Raw genomic sequence first — 9,494 nt, 5'->3', positions numbered from 1 at the left:
TATGTGCACTCTCCTGGTGCATCTGGGAAAGTTGTCTTTCAATTTAACTGAGAAGGCTAAGAGAGGGGCTTCATATTTGAATATTTTTTTCTTTTCTCTTTTCTCATTCTTCTCTGAAGAAAGAGGAAAAAAAAGTAATTTTTTTCAGTCACTTTCTTCTTAAAAATATTTATTTTTCCCAAATAGATCCTGTAATAATCATAATTACCGTGAGCATTTCTTTCTGTCCTAAAAAATTATGGATAATGTTGCATTTACAAAAGCTTCTGCAGTACTGCTATAAAAACAGTGGCACTAACAGGAACAACTGAATAAGTTTGTTTAAGTCTCAGCAAGACACAGCATTCATAATGCAAAAAAGAAAGGGTAAAGGTACCTGCCACTGCAATGTTTAACTTTAAGAATGAAACCACTTGAAAATGAGGTAGTCAGGAGATTTTTAAGAAATAAAAAGGCACAGCTAAAAGGCTCAAATGACAGCAGTTGCTATGGAGACTTTTAAAAATGAGGTACCATAATGATTTATAATATTGATCAACTAACATTCTCCCTAAAATTTCCTCTGATTTTATCTCCTTTTAAAAGATCAGAAGGCTTTTCTTTTATATAAAAGGGAGGAAAAAGGGAAGAGCATACTATATTAGGTTAAATATTAATACATTAATAAAGCAGGACAAGAAATAATTTGAGGAAACCTCTGCCAAAACCAATAAAAAACACCTTAAAAAGTTCTAAATACTTTTATTTGAAAAGCAGCTTGTCAGAGAGCTCAAAGGAATAACAATTGATTCAAAGAAAAGATAGTTCTCAGACAAGATAAGAGACAGCAGAAAAAGCTCAACAGTTTTTTGTAAAGAAGCAGTGAAAGGTTCTTGCAAAATGTTCCTCTGTGTTGGATTAAGCTCAAGAACTGTATCAAGATGAAGTGTTATCAGCAGAAATTTTAGAACAAGGCAATAAAATTTAGCAGTAAGAAATGACCAAGATCAGATGTCATTCACTCATGAATTCTGAAGAAATTCACAAAAAAAACATAAAACTTATTAATTTTGATATGGTATACAACACTTAACATAACATCCTGTGCTAGGGGAGAAGACTACAGCAGCCCTAAAGATATCTCCAAAAGCTCCAAACATCATATTGGGAATGCCAAATAATATTCCAACTTCTCTTTAATGCACTTTGGTAGACCTTGTATTACATTTCCCTGGAAATATTCAAGGTCAGGTTGGACAGGGCTCTGAAGAACCTGATCCCATGGAAGGTGTTCCTGTTCATTGCAGGGTTTTTTTTAGTTTTTTAAAGGTATCTTCCAATCCAAATCATTTTGTGACTCTATGAAATAGCAGCATTAGTAGACAGTAGATCTGATAAAAGGAACACAGCACCACATTTATCAAAAGTCAGCAGTCATAAATTATTAGAAACCTCTGAAGGAATAAAAAGGGGATGTAGAGTTTGGGAAGCCAGTTGGACCACTCAGATTTTTTCAAAAGCTGTCAACAAAATCCCCCAGCAAAGTATTTTTAAGAAATTATCTTGACACAAACTAATGGCTGAAAAGTTGAAAATAAGATTGGTGGAGTTTTTTTGTTTGTTTGCTTGCCTTTTTTTTTTTTTTTTTAACAGGGAAGGAATTTTTTCATGTGGTTGAAACGAGAAGGCATCTGAATTTCGTTGCTTGTTTTGCCACTCCCTCGGCACCAGATTTTACTTAAACTTCTCTGTGCCTTAATTTTAGGGTAAAAATTGAGAGAAAATTTCTTCCCTTTCCTTGGGGCTCCTTATCTCACTGCTCTGTGCAAAGCTGTTGTAAATCTGAATATTAAAAGTGCAAAGATTTAGAGCTCATTAATATTAGCTAATACTGCCTTCACCACACGTAACAATTTGACTTTGGAAAGTCAAGTCTACATAAAAAAGAGAAACCCTTCTTTGTACTTGGTGTGGATGGATTATGATCATTCTAGGACTCTAGTTATGTTTGTTGGCATAAACTTAGACAAGTTTCAAACAGCCAAAGTAAAAATAAATCTTATTATTGTACATTTATACTAAGCAGGGTTCACAGTTTCCTCTTTATTTTTTTTAGATTGCTATTTTGATTTTTTTCCCCTGAAAAACAAATACTGGAATATAATGTTATTTTAACTTTGAAATTTATGGTCTTCCTGACAACAGGTAGTCACAGTTGCATTCTTGCAAAAGAAAACAAAATTAAAAATATAGACACAGGAAATAAAATTAATTTTAAAATATATGAAAACATTTATTCTGTGCATCAGCCCAAGTGAACAGACAAGTCTCTGACTGATACCCACCACAGACTGCAGTTTCTTGAATTGATTGATTAATAGGACAGAAATGAGGAGGTGTGAATTTATTTTGGACTTCAACGGGGTTGAACAAGGTTTGGCACAGTTCAGCTGGACTTAATCTGCATTTTAAAGTCTATGAACAGTGACCACCTACTGGCACCCTTCAATGTGTTAGGTCCCATAGAAAGGAAACATTTTGCACCAGACTTCATTTCAGCTAATGTTCCTGGATTTATAAAGGTACTAAAAAGGCAACAGCAATCTGATTTCAAACTAACAAAATACCCCTTTTCCCTTAGCGGGATCGAAACTCAACAGAAGACTTAGGGAAGGAGGAGGAAGGTAGGTGGGATTGGAGAAACAATTTCTCATTGTTTGGAGGTAGATTGTTCTTTTGAGGGCAACATTACCCTGAAAATAAAATTAAATTCCTTTTGGGTGTTTTCACCATTAAGCATCAAGATTTCATTTAACTGCATGAAAGGTAGTAAAGAAGTAATAAATAACAGTTCAAATGAGAAAAAGCTGCAGAGGAGAAAAAAATGCTGAAATGCTGAGAATTTTATCTGAGCTAAAAAAAATGGAAGCAGAAAGATCTCACTGTATTTTGCAGCAAGGATAATTAAAAACAAAGCCGTCTTTGACAGAGCACACATTCCCCACCATCTCCTTTTTCTGGCAAAGCCAAGAAACACCCTCTGAAGTAAAATAACCATAACAAGAAAAGGCATCTTCTCGAAGAAATTTTGACTCATAGTTTACTGCTTTATAAGCAGTTCAATAGAAAGATGTTCCACGCCAAGGCAACAAGTCAAGAATTCACATTTTTAATGCTAGTTTAGTCTCCTATATGATTATTTTTACAACATCTGCAATTAAAGACAGATTTTTCAGCTCCCTGATTGTGACTGGATAGAAAACGGTTTGCACACACACAAACACAGAGGGAAGGAAAACACCACCTCTCTCTGTAATGGTCTTCATTAAAAACAGCTTTCCCCAGCTTCTGTTTTATTTCATTTTGATGATTTAAATTTTTCCTGTCTGGTAAGTGGTGTTTTCTTTTTCTTCCTTACACTTCACTGGTCCAAAGGAAAAAATCTGATAGTCCAAACTCTGGCATTTTCAGTCCTTTTTTCAGAAAAGCGTTGTTGTGCTTGCAGGGGAGAGATGGGGCTGGGGTGGGAGGGAGAAAGGGAAAACTTAAAACCTTGCAGAATCACTGCTCAAACTGCAGGTTATTGACACTCACACAGTTTCTGGGGGAATTTCACGCAGGTCCCAGTAGCACCAGAGACTGGGAATAGTAAAACTGGTCACCCCTTTGCACCCTATTGCACCTGTTGGAGAGTTAATGGCTCAAGGCATGAGTTCACCTTTTGGGTTCCCTTAGCTGCCCACAAGCCTTTTTCTACACTAATCTGCAAACTTTGTCCCTGTGTTTTTCTCAGTTCTCCAGCATGATTTTAAAATAAAAGTATGTCACTGACCGTGAAATTGCCTACTGTGCCTTTCAATGCTTCGGCACTTGAGTTGCCAGGACTTGCATCTCTCTTTGCTAACCAAAATTGCTTTGTAGAAGAAAAACAGCAGAAAAAAATTACAGGAATAATTTTGCCAATTCATTATAGCATTTTTATAGACATTGACTTGATTCCAGGTAAAATATGACCTTGCAAGAAATTATCATTACTATTAAACTACACTTCAGGTCAAAATTTCTGTGAATCCATTTCTTTCAACAATAAATTTGTTTCCCTATGATGTAAAAGAGAGGGATACATAAAAGTTATACAGCCTTGAAGGTTCCTTCATTACCCTTTCTAGACAAATCTGACTCTATTCAAGGGATGTGTTTATTCCAGTGCTGGATTGGTGTGGACAGGAGTCCAGCTTCAATTCTGTTAGAAATATCCATGGCACTTCAAGGTGCTTCAGGGTGGGCAAATATATGGGGGGCAGGGAGGGGGCACATTTGGAGGCACATTGCTAGGATGGGAGTAACCCAGAGGTTTTTGCAATGCGTCAGGTGGGAATGAGAATTTTGGGGCTGTGCTGGGTAGAGAGCAGTGGGCATTGGCAGAAAACCTTCAGTTTCAGGCCCCAACACCCCTGAATGCCACCAAAGAGGAGATTATCAGGGCATTGTATTTTTATCAGTTGGATCAGCCTTTAACTTGTTGGGGTGGTCCAGACCTCAGTGTTAAACAGTTTAATTTGTTTTTTTTTTTAAAGAATAAACCCAAACCACCAATTCCCCTTTTCTCCTTTAATGCCAAAGTCTCGAAGCCATAGGCAGCATGAAGCTGGACTGCCATGCTGCCCAGACCTCCTTTCTTGGGATGGGTTTGGATTTATAACTTGCTAACCCACGTCCCAGGGGGAAGGTGGGAGGCTCTGTGTCCACGTTTGTGTGTGTGTATGTGTGTGTGTGTGCACGCACGTACGCAGGAAGCGCTGGAGCTCCTGGGGCTCTCCAGGACCCTTTGGTAGCATTCATGCCCGGGCACACAGTGGGGTAAACATATTTTGTAAATGGAAGTTTGTGACTCACATTGTATGACGGGAGCTGCTGTTTACCCACCGCTGGTCAGATGCTGGCGTTGCCAGAGGCTGAACGATTCAGCGGTGATCACTTATAAATAGTGCTGAACAGAAACAGAAACAGTGCTGAGTTTTCATTAAAAAAAAATAAAAAAGAAGAAGTCTTGACTATTTTTTCATTTTATTTTAGGGGTAGAGTTAAAACTACTAGAGTTAAAACATGCTTTTATTGATATTTCCTTTTTTTCCCCTCTCAACACTTTTGTATCCCTCTTAAAATTTTGTTTTGTGCTTTAATTTCTTTTGTTTAATTTTATTTTAAAATTGTCTTATTTTATTTTAATATTTTATTTTGTATTCTATTTTACCTTGTTTTGCTACTGCAAAAAAAGCAGAAAGGGCAATAGAAAATAGAAGAAAAAAGAAATAATGAAATGCAGATATATCCTAGCATCTGAGCATATGTTGAAAACTCGAATTCCCATTTTTAAAATTAAACAGGCTTCAAATTAAAACTCCCATGTTGTCAGGGAAAAAAAAATTGTTATTAAGGAAAAGAAGTTTTTAGAATTCCTGATAGTAATAATTTCTGGGTGTTTAGGGCCTGCTGGTCGATACAGAACCTAATGCCCCATTTTCCTGGAGAGACAGAGTAGCTCAGGAAAGCTAAAATTTAATAGAAAAAGTAGGATAACCCCTCCATGCCTGAACATTTTCTGAGAACGTCCCTTAAATTCCCTACTCTGCAGGTCAGCCCTGGATGCCATAAAAGAAAGAAAGAGGGTAAAGATGTGAGGAATCTGGATTTTGCTCTTCAGCCAGCAAGACTGTCTGTGATGGAGCAGCTGTCCCTGGTGATACTGGTTTGCATCCTCCTGCCAAACACAGCCAAATCTCTCCATCATGTTGTTCCACACTGAAATTAAATACTGCAAATTCCAGGTCAGGCACTTGCTCTTTTTGAAAGCTAAAGTGATCGTTTCCCTGTGCCCAGTTTTGATTTCCTGAGCATAAAAGTGATGTGTGTTCTCCAAAGCGCTGGCCCACACAAGCTGGGCATGTACCCACAGGTTTTGAAGGTTTCCTTTATGAACCTCATGGAGAAGTGTCGCTTCAAAAACCAGACAAAAGTCTGCCCTAAGTCAGTGGGAGCTTTTCTTATGCAAGGACTCAGGAGCATAAAAGCCAGGGGATATTTCTTTCTGCTTCTCAGAGGATGATAATCCATGGAACTTTGTGAAAATTACAAGTTTTGCTTGCAAGACAGTGGGCAGATGACCAGTCCTTGAGAAAGAAAAGAAAAGAAAAGAAAGAAAAAAAAAAAAAAAAAAAAAAAAGGCAAAAAAAAGCAGGGGATGGAAATTAAAAAGAAAATCAAAGACAATATACTTCTTTCTGAGAATGAGCAGTGGAGTTGTGGGCACTCCAATTCCAGCTCCTTCCCAGAACATCCTCAGGCCCTCAGGCCATCGGCCCCTTTCCTCCTAAGGCACAGGACTATTCCTTTTAACTTGGAAGAATGTACAAGGAGGGAAAGCTGGTTTTTTTTTTCCCCCGTAAAGGAACAAGAGTTCTTTCCTGTTCCACAAGGTGGCAACATCGCTTCAGTGCTTGCAGCATCCTGCAGGGTGCAAAGAGTGAGGAAATTACTAACTTTTCAGCTATTTCAAACATGTTCTTTTGGACAATTTAAAATTAAGGGGGTAAAAAACCGCCATTGTTATAATTTTCACCATCTTTATGTTTTCTAAACACGTGATATAAAATTATATCTACCATCTTTTGTACATTTTACTGTGTGTATTACCTATAGCATCCCATTTGCTTTACCACTTTCTTTACAACTCAGCACAAGGAAAGGCTGGTTTAACACTCTTTCACTGAGTGGAGGCTCAAACCTTAAATAAAAATGAACAAAATAAGAAATGGAATAAAGCCAAGCTTTGATTTTCAAGGTTGATAAGGAATGAAATTTTATTTAGCATTTTTAGGCAGAGTTTAACTTTACATTTAAGTAACTTCTTAGAAGTCAAACTCTGCATCTTACAGACTATCATTACATATTGTTCCTTCTTATATTCCTAACCTCTATTTCTTTTTCTAAACAATTAGTTCTGCTGTCTTAAACAGCACTTCTGCATTTCACTAATGGCTGCATGGCTATTTCTTCTGTGGAAGTTGAAAGGGAATCAAAGAATCTTATCTTCCTAAAAAATTTAACTCACCCCCTCTGCTTGGTCTGCATAGTAATAAGGACATAAAAGCATGACAGATATGAAAAATAAAACAAAAGACAGTGGATGTTGTGAAGTTCAAGGCCCTCTATTTCCCACTCTGGATCATGCCAGCTCTGATATAAAGGGTGTGAATAATTTGCCATATGTATCTAACATCCTAATAGCCCCCTAGATCAGAAGGAAAATTATTTGTGGCCATTCTGGGAATCATCAGTCGGTGAAGACCAGGAGAGTCAATCCAAGGGTCCTACCGTAATGAAAACAGTGTGCCCAGGTGGCCAGGAAGGCCAGTGGCACCTCACCTGTACTAGCATTAGTGTGGCCAAGAGGACCAGAGCCGTCATTGTCCCTCTGTGCTGGGCACTGGTGAGGCCGCACCTCGAATGTTGTGTCCAGTTCTGGGCCCTCAATCCAGGAAGGACATTGAGGGGCTGGAGGGTGTCCAGAGAAGGGAACAGAACTAAGGGAGGGTCAGGAGCACAAGTCTGATGAGGATCAACTGAGGGTGCTGGGAGTTTTCCAACCTGAAAGATTCTGTGATTCTCTGACCCTGTGACTTCACCACCTTGTATCTCCTTTGGCTGGGAATCCAAGCAAGGCTCCTGTAACATTCCAACCACACTCCCTGCCTACTACAGCAGCAGCCTTTTCTTTTATGAGCTCTTCAATCTCTTTGAGTGTGTCTGCACTAGAGCAGCTCAAGAGATGTCCCAAGACCATGTTATGCAGCTCTGGATACTCCACTATTTCAGGGCATCTTCATGGCCACCTGTAGAGCCAAATGAATGTGTCTTGCCACCTCTCTGCACACTGCATTGCTCCCAGCTGCGCTTGCAACCACGGTATCAGGCACACTTAGGAACAGTTCCCCAAAATTACACCATGTTCTCTGCTACCAAGGCAAATGGGATCAATGGACAAGCAAAACTCAGGTTGCTTTCATGCTTCTTGTGAGTGTTTGGAACTAGATGAACTTTAAGGTTCCTTCCAGCTCAAAATATTCTGTATTTCCATGAAGCGTGGTACTGGCTCTACAGAGCAATGTGGCAAATGTATGCATAATGTGTTCAGAGATGAGGTTTGTTGGGGATACAGGCTCCAGGTGTGGGAACAACCCTTCCAAACACTCTGCCAGGCTTATTCCACAGTGCTGTTGGCAGTATCAGGCCTGGTGCTGGTGAAATATTTCTACCTCTTTGTAGATCATTGCTGCTGATACACCCCTGAGATGAGAGCTGAGCTCAGACAGTGTCTTTCATTAACCCCTCTGTAATCAGCAAATCTCCTGCTGCTCAGAAATGGACTTGGAGTGGGGTCTTTCCTTTGCCTGTGCCTGTCTCTTCCCAAACCAAGTTTCTCCACCATTCCATGGAGAGCTATGAGAGATATGTTTGTTTTCAGTTGGGCTGCTGGGCCCAGAGATGCCTTAATAATGGACACTCATTTGATTTGTGTATCAATGAGTAGCTAGAGAGGACAACTCAGCTCTTATTTTTTGCGACCCTGGCTTCTCCAAGGAAACCTTGGACACTGCTCTTGATTAACAGCACAGATTGGAGCTTGGAACACCGATACAAAGCTGCTCCCCCGTGAGCAGCTGCACAGGCTTTAACTTTTCCTTTCTTCCTCCTCTCCTCCCCCCCGCTATTTTTTTTTTTCCATTGTAACTCAGAGTGCATTTTTGTAAGATATCCCTGAAATTACTATTACTACATCGCAATATTAGATCAATGCAGTGGTAACACACTCCAGATTGTTATGGCATTCGCATCTTGATGCCTTCCATACTGTCTTGTGGAATCTAACCTAATACCACGATTAAAATGCCTTTTCCATTTCTCTAAGACACTCTGCCTGCTGCCATTACATAAACGTCTGCCTATCTCGGGTTTTGTACTGGCACCCAACACCGGGGTCTTTGGGAGCCTAATGAAAAGAACCTCCACTCATTAAAGGGAGATGGAGGTTCTTGCCAAAGCCTGGGATTAAATTAGAGTCTGTTCGGTTTCTGTTCTCACTGACATCATTATGAATCAAGAAAAACACTCTATTCAAGTTGTCTTAGAGCAGTGCAAAGGCACTGTGAGTTCAGAATCAAGCCCATTCAGTTTAACACCAGCCTCCCTCCATCTCCTCTGGCAGCTTGTTTCCATTCTGCAACTCACCTGCTGAAAACAGCAGCCCTTGGTGTAATACAGTTCCTTCTCATGAGAAAGCAGCAAGCTTTAGAGACAGGAGCTTTTCAAAAATCACCCTCAGGTGCGATGGGAGAGAGGATAAAAATTACCAAAAGGATGAAAAATGAAAAGGACACATCTGAGCTCCAACAGACTTAGTGCCACAGTCTTTGAGGGTGGCAGAAAGCACCTTGGTTGCTGCCAACAAGAAGAGT

The 9,494-nt window shown here is 39.5% G+C and overlaps 1 long non-coding RNA gene across 4 annotated transcripts; it reads right to left on the bottom strand.

The window, feature by feature from the left end:
• Positions 1-3,300: 3,300 nt before the first annotated feature.
• On the bottom strand, positions 3,301-7,633 carry LOC128785875 (uncharacterized). Of its 4 annotated transcripts, XR_008430072.1 has the most exons (5): positions 7,405-7,633; positions 6,673-6,763; positions 4,876-4,969; positions 3,812-3,892; positions 3,301-3,497 (listed from the first exon to the last, which is right to left on the bottom strand). It is a non-coding gene; the product is annotated as an uncharacterized LOC128785875 (long non-coding RNA). The 4 variants fall into 4 exon arrangements; XR_008430071.1 differs by lacking the exon at positions 6,673-6,763; XR_008430074.1 differs by lacking the exons at positions 3,301-3,497; positions 6,673-6,763 and adding an exon at positions 3,513-3,661.
• Between the last annotated feature and the right edge of the window lie 1,861 nt (positions 7,634-9,494).

This window comes from Vidua chalybeata, chromosome 3 (assembly GCF_026979565.1).
Source record: "Vidua chalybeata isolate OUT-0048 chromosome 3, bVidCha1 merged haplotype, whole genome shotgun sequence".
Classification (NCBI taxonomy): domain Eukaryota; kingdom Metazoa; phylum Chordata; class Aves; order Passeriformes; family Viduidae; genus Vidua; species Vidua chalybeata.
Note: the sequence above shows the minus strand (reverse complement) of the source record. Positions and strands in the feature narration are given on the sequence as shown.